This window comes from Bufo bufo, chromosome 8 (assembly GCF_905171765.1).
Source record: "Bufo bufo chromosome 8, aBufBuf1.1, whole genome shotgun sequence".
NCBI classification, from domain to species: Eukaryota; Metazoa; Chordata; class Amphibia; order Anura; family Bufonidae; genus Bufo; species Bufo bufo.
This window is the reverse complement of record NC_053396.1, coordinates 121,695,549-121,709,728: the sequence shown is the minus strand read 5'-3', so window position 1 is coordinate 121,709,728 and position 14,180 is coordinate 121,695,549.

The following is a 14,180-nucleotide window of genomic DNA, read 5'->3' as shown; positions in this document are numbered from 1 at the left end:
TTATTAAAAACATTTATCTGCCACAGACTTGATGTGTCCGATCTTGAAAGTTCTCTCAGTCAATGGAATGTGTCGTGTCATGTGTAGCTAATTTTTTACTTCTTTTTCTTGTTGTTTAAAAAAATTATTTTTTATTTAAACAAAAATTTTAGAAAGTCAAATAGTGCAATTTTTTTCATGTTAGCCGATTCCTGCTGCACACTTACAACATGATGCTGTCAGAGGTGTATTGGTTTATTTTTGGTGTTGTCCTGGTCTGGTAAGGGCCCATTCCTGTGAACAAATTCCTGCTGCACACTTCGAACGTGCTGCTGACTGTCGTACAGAGTTAGGCCGAGCTATGTGTAGGCCTTATACTGGACCCTTAACATCTACCTGCTGCGGATGATGAAGTCTGTCCTGACCATGATACCTTATGTGTGGGCCTTATACTCCACCGTTACCGATACTTGCTGTTGCAGGTCCTGACACTGCTGATTTATGTGTGGGGCGTATACTACAGTGTTACCGTGTACCTAATGCTGTCTGTTCTGCAGTCTGTCCTGAACCTGGGATAAAGGGGCCTTACAACAAATGTCTAAAATTACACCGTAACATTACATAAAAAAAAAAAAAAACACACGTTATCAAACTGTAAAAAATGTATTTATTATAACAAAAATAATAAAGCAAGCCTCTATGGCAACTTTTTTTAGCTCCAATAATATTTTGTTGAGTTTTCGGAGCTGGTGAAGGTTTTTTTCCTCCATTTGCTGCATCCTCTTATTAAAGCGATGCTGCATTTTCTTGAGCTTCGCAACATCTTTACTAAATTCCTTTTTGGTGGCCTCCAATTCTCTTATAGCCATGTTGACTACTGGTAAACCAAACAACAGTTCGGAAATTAGATAAGGGGTTATTGGATGGTGTTATGTTGGGTATATAATTTTTTTGTGGCTGCCAGCGTTAGACTGTCTGCTAAGCCGCATTTTGAAGATCTGCAGCCAAACCGCCCTCCCTCCCTGTTGATTTAGTTGTCAAGGTAACTTTATAATTAGAAGGAGGCTTAAAGTCTCCCCTTTAAGTGTCACTTTGATGGTGACCGCCCCTTTAACAGTGACTTTGATGGTGACCGGCCCTAATACACAGTGACTTTCACGGTGAACGCCCCTTTAACTGTGAACTCCACAGCTCCCGTCAATTGGCAGTTAGGATTGAAGTGAAAGGCTGGCAGGCTTGTATTGGATAATACAGGTAATTTTTTGGGAATATCTCGTGTACGTCGTAGAGAGCCGAGACCCTGCAAGATTTCTTTCCAGGTAGCAAGGGATGTGTCTACCAAGTTTCGTTTAAATCGATGGTTGCGTTTTTAAGTTTTTGCGGAACATACATACATATATATAATCTTGAATCCCATGCAAATTAAGTGGGGGATGTATGTAATGGTCATGGACGTTGACCGGAATGCTGAATGATGTTTGCAGTTTATGTAGATATAAACGTGTGAAACGTATGAAATCATCCGGTGAGATCATACATCTGTACCGCGCTGTGTGTATAACAATATATATACAATCTCAGCGAGGTAGAGATGTATGATGTAACCAGAAGATTTTGTACATGTCACAACAGGTATTAAGTAATAATTTGACAAGGGATGAAATACGGATGTAGTAGAGTTAACACACATGCTTTATGAGATGTGTTATGCAACTTAATGCAATTAAATACGTTAAGATATTTTAAAAATGCCTTTTGTTTCAAGATTACGTGATGAGTTAAGAAATTTGAGTTAAGAGGTTGTGTGTTAAGGGTACTTTCACACTTGCTTTCGGTGCGGATCCGTCTGGTATCTGCACAGACGGATCCGCACCTATAATGCAAACGATGGTATCCGTTCAGAACGGATCCGTTTGCATTATATTTAAGAACAAATATAAGTCTAATTGTTAGTCAGACGGATCCGTCCTGACTTTGCATTGAAAGTCAATGGGGGACGGATCCCTTTGAAATTGCACCATATTGTGTCAACGACAAATGGATCCGTCCCCATTGACTTGCATTGTAAGTCTGAACGGATCCGTTTGGCTCCGCACGGCCAGGCGGACACCCGAACGCTGCAAGCTGCGTTCGGGTGTCCACCTGCTGAGCGGAACGGAGGCGAAACTGAGCCAAACTGATGCATTCGGAGCGTTCGGGGGCGCTTGTGATAGCCTTCAAACGGAACTCACAAGCGGAACCCCGAACGCAAGTGTGAAAGTAGCCTTAGCAGCATAACTGAATATATACATTACTGAGTGTTGTAGAGAGAAATACAAAAATCATGTAAGCATTGTACCTGGGCATAATCGCCGACTATACTCATCGACCTGCTTTGGGTGTAGGCGCTTCAGGTCACAATACTTTTTTTGAATGGCCTTGTGGTCGTGCAATATGCCACTTTTTAATTTTAATTCGGTCCGAACAGACCGTACGATGGCCAGTTTTTTGACCCTTTTGCTGGTCCAAGGGTATCCCCGCTCCAGAAAGTGCTGAAGGATAAAGATGAAAGCATATAATCACAATTTTTTTATTATACAAATATTCAAAGAAATATCCCCAAAAAAAAATTATCAAAAAGTAGTTACGCCTTTAACCCCTTCACACATTATCACGTAAAGGTATGTCATTGCGTGACAGGGGATGTATGGAGCGGGCCTCTGCAGTGAGCCGCTCCATACGCACAATCTGCCGGCTGTATGATACAGCCAACATCCGGCCGCACTAACAGGAAGCGGCGATCGCGCCGCCCCTGCCATTCAACACCTCAGGTGCCGCGATTAAGGCTCATCGCGGCACCTGTGACGTGATGCGCCTCCATCTTCCTTCCAATCGGAGCCCCTGCAGTGAAATTGCGGGGCTCCGATCGGTTGCCATGGCAGCCTGGACGCTGCTGAAGCTATTCAGGCCTGCCATGGATTTCTCCATACTGAGCTATGCACGAGGCGTAGCGCAGAATGGAGTGTGTAAAAATCCTATTCACCGTAATAGATCTCTATTATCGTGAATAGGAGACGGGATCAAAAGATCCCATGTACGAGGCCCCTATGGGGGCTAATTGCTGTAAAAAAAAAGTTAAATAAAGTTTAAATAAACACCACTATATTAAAAGTTTAAATCACAGAGGAACAACTCAAAGATGTGGTCATGCATAGTCTTGGCAGCGATAATTTCTCCTCTATGTTTCAAATAGAAAGAGCCCACTGAATCCCAGGAGGGAAACCTACTCCAGGGAGGCCGCCGCGTGCAATTTTAATGAAATTATTATTGTCCGTTGACAGAGACATGATATTGAGAAGAGCAAGAGAATGTACACCCATTGAATATCAGGGTACTAAATTGCTCTTCTTTCCTGATTTTGCGCGGCAGACCCAGGAAAAAAGAAGAAATTTCATAGAGATAAAGAAACGCTTGGCGGCTAAGGAGATTAAATATTCTCTACAGTATCCAGCAAAACTAAGAGTGATTCACAACGGGACTCCCCTTTTTTTTGAGACACCACAACAAGCGTTAGATTGGATGGACCAAATGGGCATTTGAAATTGTGCACCATCATGATTGAAGGGATGGATGGGAGGCGGGGCTAGGATGGGGGAGAACGGCCGGAGGTTAGAGGTTCGCTGATTAGATCGGGCGGATCAATGGAGAGGGGGGGTGGGAGGGAAGGGGGGTGAGGGAACCCACCTTGCAGGTATGTTTTTTTTTTTTCTTTTGTCGTGATTGATGTCCACTAGAATGGTATCTTGGAATGTCAGAGGGCTCGGGGAAAGGGTTAAAAGGCAAGCGATTATGGATGCATTAAAAAGATATCTTCCAGCAACTATTTGTATAGTAGAAACTCATCTAACTAAAGAAACCTTGTCCCGTCTGACAACGGGATGGCAGTCTCAATCTTATCACTCTACCTTCAGCGGCTCCTCTAGGGGCGTCTCAGTTCTTATTCATAACTCCATAGACTTCACCCTTATAAAATCCCACATAGATGATCAGGGTAGATTCATTTTCTTGCATGGTAAGCTGTATGGCTACAGCTATATCCTCGCTTTTTTTTATATACCCCCGCCATTTTCAATGTACCCACTGATCCAGTTAATGCTTTTTTTGAAAAGAGACCAGAATGTCGGTTAATCTTGATGGGGGATTTTAACGCGGTTATGGACCCCAACAAAGATAGATTCACATCAGATGCAGAAAGGGGGAGGAATTCTTGCAATTCCCCGCTGTCCCAGTTCTGTTCGGAGGTGGGAGTGGTGGATATATGGGAACATCTTGGCGGAGGAAAGAGAGTATATTCCTGTGTTAGCAGGGGCGGCAGAGCAATGTCTAGGATCGATCTAGCATTCACCAACGAGAGCAACTTGAACAATATCCGGAAGATGCGATACGGAGTAAGAACAGTTTCGGACCACTCACCCGTACTAGTCGAGGTTCGCACCGGGGAGAATAAAGATACTAGGGGGCTAGGATTTAAGTTGAATCCATACTGGCTCACTATTATGGACAATATTCAGTCTATCAAACTACTGATATCATCCTTTTGGGAGGTGAATCTACCCTCTGCTAACATCAATATAGTATGGGATGCTTTGAAAGCATACCTGAGGGGGGTTTTTATAAGTGAGATTGCTGCAGCAAAGAGAACATTTAAGAAGAAAGAGGAGGAATTGGCCAAGATTGCTGCATCTACAACTGAGCGATTTACCAGTCAACCCACTGAGTATAACAGGGAAGAGATGCAGAAGGCTAGCTGTTCTTTGGAGAAATATGTAACAGAGAAAGCAAACCACAGGGTATTCTTTAGGGGGCTCAACTATTTTTTCGAGTCTGGACGTCCGGGTAAGCTTTTAGCTAGAATAATTACACAACAAGACAAGAAAAACCAATCTATTATCTCGATCCGTAACGCAGAGGGGGAAACTATAACAGATTCAGAAGGAATTAGGAATACCTTTCTACAATACTTTGCTCAGATATATAGATCCTCTCCTGGTCTGTCATCTGAACTGGCGATGCGGTTCTTGGAGAAAATTCCACTCTCTACCTTAAATGAAGCTCAAATAGAATATCTGGAAGAGGAATTGTCTCTCTCGGAGCTGCAGGAGGCCCTTGGGTCCATCTCGGGGAACTCATCGCCAGGACTAGATGGCCTTCCATACGAGGTTTATCGCAAGTATAGCGATGTGATTCTCCCTCAGTTGTTAGAGGTTTTCTCCCAAGCAATACAGGGAGGGGGATTACCATACTCTATGATGGAGGCTCTCATTGTTTTAATTCTAAAAAAGGATAAAGACCCGGCAGAATTGAGCTCCTATAGACCAATCTCCTTAGTAACACTGATGCTAAGTTACTTTCAAAAGTTCTGGCTAGGAGGCTTTCGCGGGTTATATCCACCATTATCCACCCAGATCAAAATGGCTTCATGCCAAAAAGGGGTACCCATCACAATTTGCACAGGCTATTTATGAATATTCAGTCCCCGGGGTGTGGCGCCCGCTCCATCCTGTCGCTGGACGCTACTAAAGCCTTCGACAGGGTGGAGTGGACTTTTCTCTGGGAGGTAATGAAAAAAATGGGCTTTGGCCCAAGATTTATGGCGATGGTCCAGCTACTATACAACTCTCCAGCTGCCAGGATTAGGATCAACGATACGACGACAGAGAGTTTTACTCTAGGAAGAGGCACCCGTCAAGGCTGTCCCCTTTCCCCCCTTTTATTTAATATTTACATTGAACCTTTAGCGGCTAGTATAAGGCAGGACCCGAAGGTGGTCGGTTTTGGCATAATGGGGAAGCATGATCGTGTATCCCTTTACGCAGATGACATCCTGGTTTTCATTCATCAAACAGACACCACTCTCCCTCGCATAATGGACCTGGTTGGTCTTTTTTCCGATCCGTCTGGCTTGGAGATCAACTGGGAGAAGACCAGTTAACGATCTCTGACTCAATAAAGTACCTGGGGATAACAGTTTCTGCCAAACCTCAGGAATATTTACAACTCAATCTGATTCCCTTGCTGATGAAGTTGAGGGCTAAAATTAAGATATGGCAAAAAAATTCTACCTGCTAGAGCGGACAGAATTTCATTAATAAAAATGGTAGTGCTGACCCAGGTTCTTTATGTCCTGCGCAACTCGCCTGTATGGATCGCAGATAAGTACTTTAGATTGATAGAGCGGATGCTCAATGATTTATTATGGGGGAGGAAGCGCGTGAGACTGAAGGTACTCTATTTTTCTATGCCCTACAATCGGGGAGGTCTCAACCTCCCCTATTTTAGGGGCTACTTTGTGGCCTCCGAACTCTGCCTTTTTAACGACTGGGAAAATAGCCCTTTCTGCAGCAAAGTGGTGAAAGATTCAGGTTTCTCGGATTTTTTTACCGTACTGGAATCTGACTGTTTATCAAATACACTGAGTGGGTACACACTTTTCTGCAGAATGGCTACAAAGACTTGGCTGGCTATAAGGAGTTGGTGCGGAGTTAAGGCATCACTCATCTGCACCCCATTATGGCATAACTCAAAGCTTTTTAACTTAAATGATTTAAGCTGCTGCCAGTATTGGAGGACCAAAAATGTTCAGTACCTACATCAAGTGGTCAGTGGTGGACAAATTTTGCCCCTCATGGAATTAAAGCAAAGGGCAAATTTAGGTGAGGTGGCTTGGTATGCATACTTTCAATTGAGGTCAGCACTCTCTAGCACCTTTTTATTATAGATACTCCTGTATTTTTACATGATTTAATTTGTAAGAAAATTGTCACGAGAATTAAAGTATCACATTGTTATAGACACTTAATGAACAATTTTTTTTTGGATGTTCTCTCTCCAGGACAGAGAGCCTGGTCTTCTCTACTTTCAGAGGGGGGCCCTCCAAACTGGGAGAACATAGGGGAAAGCTTAAAGTTGGTTTCACACAATTTCAACCACACTGTCGTACAATTTAGCATTTTGCACAAAATTTATGTGACACCCATATGGCTACATAGAAGAGGATTTAGGGCCTCCTCTGACTGCCCACGTTGTGGTGAATCCGAGGCAGATCACTTACATCTGTTTTGGGACTGCCCAATGGTGAGTAGGTATTGGAGTCTGGTCCAAAATAACCTGGCTCGTAAACTTAACATTGTTGTCCCATTGTCCCCCAGGATATGGGTCCTGGGAGATCTATCAGAGGTTAATTATCAGCCTATAAAATGCCGATTGCTGATCAAGGTGATGTTCTTGGCTAGGCTCCTTATCTCTAGATCATGGTTTTGCTCTTCCGCTCCAGACTGTAATAATTGGCTGGGCTTGGTTGAGAAAGTGAAAAGCTACGAGAAGATTCTGTACAAACAAAGAGGATCCTACTTAAGGTGGAATAAATTGTGGAAAGATTAGGAAACGGTTAATTAATCAGGACCCCCCCCCCTTTTTTTTTTCCTGCAAGGTGGGGGGGAGGGTAGGCGGGGTGGGTTGGGGAAGATCTTATTTGTCTGGTCTCTTCTATATGTATTGTATCGGTGAAGAATGTGAAGTTATACTGGAGCACTGGAGTATCCCTAGGAATGTTGGAGGATGGCAGGACTTTCCGGCATTAATAATGGCAAAAATTTTGATCTATTCACAATATTGAGCGATACATGGGCGGGGGACCGGGGCTCGGGACTTCGGGGCGTCCGGGCATCGGGCGCGACCTGAGGTGCGGCTCTTCCTTTCAGACATGAGGTTCGACTGCGGGCAGTGATATGACACATGTGTGGTATGGGTCCTACTATGTGTTCTTTTAATGGGACAGAGTCGATCTCTGGCTGTGTTTTTGTCTACATCCTCTTCAATTGCCGGTGACTGCCGAGCGATACTCGATTCGAGTCCTTTGGCACATGAGATACCAATGTGAATACATGTGAGGTACGGTTAATCACGGCATTAATATTTAATTTAACCACATGGGGATGAGGCAGTAAAATATGCGAGTGGGTTCTCTACCACTGCGATAGAAGACTGCTGGACCCCCTTTTTCTGTTTTACGAAATGTTTTCGATTAAAGATCACCGTAAGCCCGCCTCGTACGGTGCATGTGAGCACCAGGTGATTGGCCACATGAGTGTTAATCCGGCCGATTGTGCTTACCCATGTTTGGGGGAGGGCGTACGCGATACGCGCTCGCCGCCTGGCGGCCGTCTGGGCTGCGGGCCTCTGATCCCTGCCCCTTATAGATAATATTACGCTAAATGAGATGCTTCGTCCATCCGCTTTATTAAGCTTTGGATGTCGGGTGAATCCTGCTATCCTCCCCAGCAAGAGATCTCCACTTGATTTTTAAGGCTCACATAATTATGGACACTTGTATGAAATTATTGTCAATCATGTTCACAAATCAGAATTGACGGACTTATGGATTTTATAATATCACAAATGTAATATGGATACAAATTTTTGTATTATAATAATAAAATATTTAATAATAAAAAAAAAAGTTTAAATCACCACCCTTTCCCAATTTTACATATAATTTTTTTTTTCTAATACAGAACATGGTAAATTAAATGGTGGCATTAAAAAATGCATCTTGTCCCTCAAAAAAAAAGGCCTCATATAGCTATGTGAATGGAAAAATAAAAAAGTTATGGCTTTTGGAACATGACGGAGGACAAAACAAAAATGTAAAAATGAAAATAGGCCTGGTCTTGAAGGGGTTAAAGGGGAAATATTAGATTTAAAGTTACCGATATAAGATCGGATTGTATTGCGATTATATGTATGTGAGGTCTGAGCAATCAGATATTGGCCAGCCAAGCTGCGATGTACCTGTCTAGTTAAGTGATGGTACGGTATTGGGTGTACTGCTGGTTTGCATCCCCGTGGTGCACGTTGGGTAACGCTAAATGAACCAGCAAATACTGGCGGTCTGACAAAAAAAAAAGATCATGGACATAAATTTAAATCTATATATATTGTGTGTATGGTATATAGTGTGTGGTATATATTGCATGGCAGGAAAACTGACGTGCTATGTGCACCATTATCTGTTGTCCATACATACATGCTACTGACATAGTGCTGCAAAGTAACAAGAATACTCAGTGCACCAATCAGTAGTATCTGCTACTGGGGGGGCGGGCGGGCGGCGGAGGAAAAAAAAATAATTGCATACACTAATATTTAGCAACACTCAATCTACATATAAATAATTTAGGCTACTTTCACACTTGCGTTCGGAGCGGATCCGTCTGGTGTCTGCACAGACGGATCCGCTCCTATAATGCAGATGATGAGATCCATTCAGAACGGATCCGTCTGCATTATATTAGAAAAAATTCTAAGTGTGAAAGTTAGTCAAACGGATCCGTCCAGACTTTACATTGAAAGTCAATGGGGGACGGATCCGTTTGAAACTGAGCCATATTGTGTCAACTTCAAACGGATCCGTCCCCATTGACTTACATTGTAAGTCTAGACGGATCCGTTTGACTCCGCACGGCCAGGCCAAGCTGCGTTCGGGTGTCCACCTGCTGAGCGGAACGGAGGCCAAACGGTGCCAGACTGAGGCATTCTGAGCGGATCCGCATCCACTCAGAATGCATTGGGGCCGTACGGATGCGCTCGGGGCCGCTTGTGAGAGCCTTCAAACGGAACTCACAAGCGTAGCCCGAACGCAAGTGTGAAAGTAGCCTAAGTCAATGGGGACGGATCCATTTGACGTTGACACAATATGGAGCAATTTCAAAAGGATCCGTCCCCCATTGACTTTCAATGCAAAGTCAGGACGGATCCGTCTGAATAACTTTTACACTTAGATTTTTTTCTGAAATATAATGCAGACGGATCCGTTCTGAACGGATCCCATCGTTTGCATTATAGGAGCAGAAACCAGACGGATCCGCACCGAACGCAAGTGTGATAGCCTTAGGCTACTTTCACACTTGCGTTCGGGGTTCCGCTTGTGAGTTCCATTTGAACGCTCTCACAAGTGGCCCCGAACGGATCCGTAGAGCCCCAATGCATTCTGAGTGGATGCGGATCTGCTTAGAATGCATCAGGATGGCTCCGCTTGGCCTCCGTTCCGCTCAGCAGGCGGACATCCGAACGCAGCTTGCAGCGTTCGGGTGTCCGCCTGGCCATGCGGAGGCAAACGGATCCGTCCATCCTAATGCATTCTGAGCAGATCCGCATCCACTCAGAATGCATTGGGGCTCTATGGATCTGTTCGGGGCCACTTTTGAGAGCCTTCAAACGGAACTCACAAGCAGAACCCCGAACGCTAGTGTAAAAGTAGCCTAAGTCAATGGGGACGGATCCGTTTGAAGTTGACACAATATAGTGCAATTTCAAACTGCTCCGTCCCCCATTGACTTTCAATGTAAAGTCTGGACGGATCCGTCTGAATAACTTTCACACTTAGAATTTTTTCTGAACTATAATGCAAACGGATCCATTCTGAACGGATCCGAACGTTTGCATTATAGGGCGGATCCGTCTGTGCAGACACCAGACGGATCCGCTCTGAACGCAAGTGTGAAAGTAGCCTTAGATGTAGGTCGAGTGTTGCTAATGCTAAATATTGTTCTGACATGCATGCAATATGAAATAAAATACAGTGCTGTAATACAATATTACTTACAGTGAGAAGAATTTCTTCTTCCTTTTGAAATGGAATTTTGCCCATTTTTGATCGCCGATTTTAAGACAGAATGCACGCCAAACTCCACTGGAAGCAATGCAAAACCGAAACCAGGGCACATGTCACGTGACACAGTTACGTCACTCATAAGATCGATTCCTCACGTGATCATTCATAACATTCCCGCTTTTCGGGTAAAAATCGGGAATTCGAATAACAAGATCGATTCCACCCTGCTTCTTGCAATATAGCGAATATTCGAAAAAATTATTTAGAATCGATTGATTTAGCTAATATAGTGGTATAATCTTATTTGTGGGCCAATGAAAAATTCGCAATTCGAATATTTGCGCTCAACAATACTGCCTATGTACCCGGGAAGTAGTGGTGCAGAGGTTCACGGAAGTAACGGCGGTAGCAGTCAGTCAGTGCAGAGGTTATATGTGTTATTTTGTATTTCAGTACAAAAAGAAAAATGCATTCTCAGTTCAATTCGATGACGGTTATATGTCTTGAAAGCGTTTAGTGGCCTATTTCAGTACAAAAAGAAAAATACATTCTCAGTTCACGTTGGCGGTTATATGTGTTGAAAGCAGGGTGGCTGCAGTTGGAGGTCAGGAGCCAAACGTGCCCTGGTTAGAGCACCTGCTTAGCAGCAGCCTACCTACCCGGGAATTAGTGATACAGGGGTTCACGGAAGTAGCGGCAGTAGCACTCAGTCAGTACGGCTATTATATGTGGAAAAATCTTTATTGAAGTATTTCAGCATTCAGCGGTGCAGTTATATGCGTTAAAATCTTTTGGGACTTATTTTGGTGGAAAAAAAAATTGTATTCAGCTTTCAGCACTGCACTTATATGCGGTCAAATCTTTTGTGAATTATTTCAGTGGAAAAACAAATTTCATTCAGCGTTCAGCGCTGCAGTTTGATGCTGTAAAATCTTTAGTGGCTTTTTTCGGTGTAAAAAGAAATTGTATTCAGCGTTCATCGCTGCACTTATATGCGGTAACATTTTTTGTGACTTATTTTGGTGTAAAAAAATTTCATTTAGCGTTCAGCACTGCAATTATATGCGGTAAAATCTTTTGGGACTTATTTCGGTGGAAAAAGAAATTGTATTCAGCGTTCAGCGCTGCAGTTATATGCGGTAAAATCTTTTGGGAATAGATTTGCCGTAAAAAATAATTGTGTTCAGCGCTGCAGTTATATGCGGTAAAATCTTTTGGGACTTAGTTTGCTGTTACAAAAAAATTGTATTCTGCGTTCAGCGCTGCAGTTTTATGCGGTCAAATCTTTTGCAAATTATTTGGGTGGAAAAACTAATTTCATTCACCGTTCAGTGCTGCAGTTATATGTGGTAAAATGTTTTGTGACTTATTTCGGTGGAAAAAAAAATTGGATTCAGCGTTAAGCGCTGCACTTATATGCGGTAAATTCTTTTGTGAATTATTTCAGTTGAAAAATAAATTTCCACCTCCTCCATTAACTTCATTCTCTCTTCATTCTCATCCTCAACACACACACTGACTTTACACCCCCATCCCCAGCTATATACAGTATATAAGGGCAAATAAAGGTAAATGACACTGCCAGCCTGTTAAAGGGAATTACAGCATGATACCACAATACATTTGATATGACATTTAGCAAGAGTTTATAGTGCCCACATATAGCACACAGTGGGACACTGCATCAAGATGAATCAGGCGTGGATCAGCCAGGATTTCCACACACCAATGCCTGATGCATCAGACTAGATCATCCATGGTGCCACACCAACAATTTGACAAAAGAGACCGATTTCGTCTGGCTACCTGCCTCAGCTACTATTCTGATTCTGTTACCCGCCTAATGCCACACATCTGATGCTAAGTGTTCCTTCTTTCACCCACAATCTTCAGCGAGTACTGGTATTGCCACCCACCTCCACAGTATGTCACCTTGCCACTCTGTGGCATCTTGATGCTGCCGCCACCACCAGACTCTGTCATTGTGCCGCTTTGTGGTCTCCTCATGCTGCTGCCACCTCCAGACTGTCATTGTGCCACTCTATGTGCCTCCTCCTGATGCTGCTGCTGATGCAGCCAACTCCAGACTCAGTCATTGTGCCACTCTCTGGGCTACTCATGTTGCTGCCACCTCCAGACTGTCATTGTGCTGCTCTGTGGTCTCCTCATGCTGCTGCCACTCCAGACTCTGTCATTGTGCCGCTCTGTGGTCTCCTCATTTTGCTGTCACCTCTAGACTCTGTCATTGTGGCACTTTGTGGCCTACTCATGCTGCTGCCACCTCCACACTATGTCATTGTGCCACTCTGTGGCCTCCTCCTGATGCTGCTGCCGCCACCTCCAGACACTGTCATTGTGCCACTCTGTGGTCTCATCATGCTGCTGCCACCTCCAGACTCTGTCATTGTGCAACTCTCTGGTTTCCTCATGCTGCTGCCACCTCCAGACTCTGTCATTGTTCCGCTCTGTGGTCTCCTCATGCTGCTGCCACCTACAGACTTGGTCATTGTGCCACTCGGTGGCCTCCTCATACTGCCACCACCTACAGACTCTTTTACTGTGCCACTAAGTAGCCTTCTCCTAATGTTGCTGCCGCCACCTATAGACTCTGTCATTGTTGCCTACTCATACTGCTTCCACCTCCAGACCCTGTTATTGGGCCACTCTGTGTTCTCCTCATGCTGCTTTCACCTCACAACTATGTCATAGGTCCACTCTGTGGACTTCTCATGCTGTTCCCACCCTCCCCACTTCATGACTGGTCCACTATTTTGGCTTTTGGCCTGGCTGACATCATCATTTATTTGATACTTCTGATCTTTCAGAAAGAAGGAAAAATTAGACGCACAACGGATCCTGTCTGTGTAGCAGCTTTAGGGCCTGTATGGTCCCATCAGAATTGGCTTATGATTTGGTAGCCAAAAGCAGGAGTGGGTAGAAAACACAGAAGACATGCAAGTATTCCATTCACATGTCATCTCTGTTTTAGATCCATTCCATTTTTGTCTTTAGCAATACTGATAGATTATTGAGCAAATGCTGACCGAGTGAAGGCATATGCTCTACAGACAGGATCAGTTTTTTCTGGGTAATTGTTCTGATGGATTAGAGTATGGGAAAAATTAATCAGTGATGTCGACACAAACTTACTGCTGACACCCTCTCCACTCTGTCGGGAGGGCTCTACTTGTATAAGCGTTTAATAGAACAGGTTCTGTAGACATCTATGTGGAATCAGCTGGCGACAGTGTAAAAGGAGTGACCTTCTTATTGACGCTAACATCTACCTGTAACGCTGAGTTGATACTTGAGTTATTTGGTCAGTTTTGGCCCCATGACCGCCCAAATAAGTGAAGTATGCAGTGATTCTAAGAGCGACGCCTGTCATCTGCATGTCATACGGGCTCACAGGTTTATTTCACTACTAAAGCAGACTTCCTATGCATGTTACTGCAAGACACAGTGTTCTACACCACTATAAAGGCTCTCAGCAGCCAGGAAATAGCAATTTTTTAACGCGATTCAGATCGAAGCAAATTTTTTCGAAAAG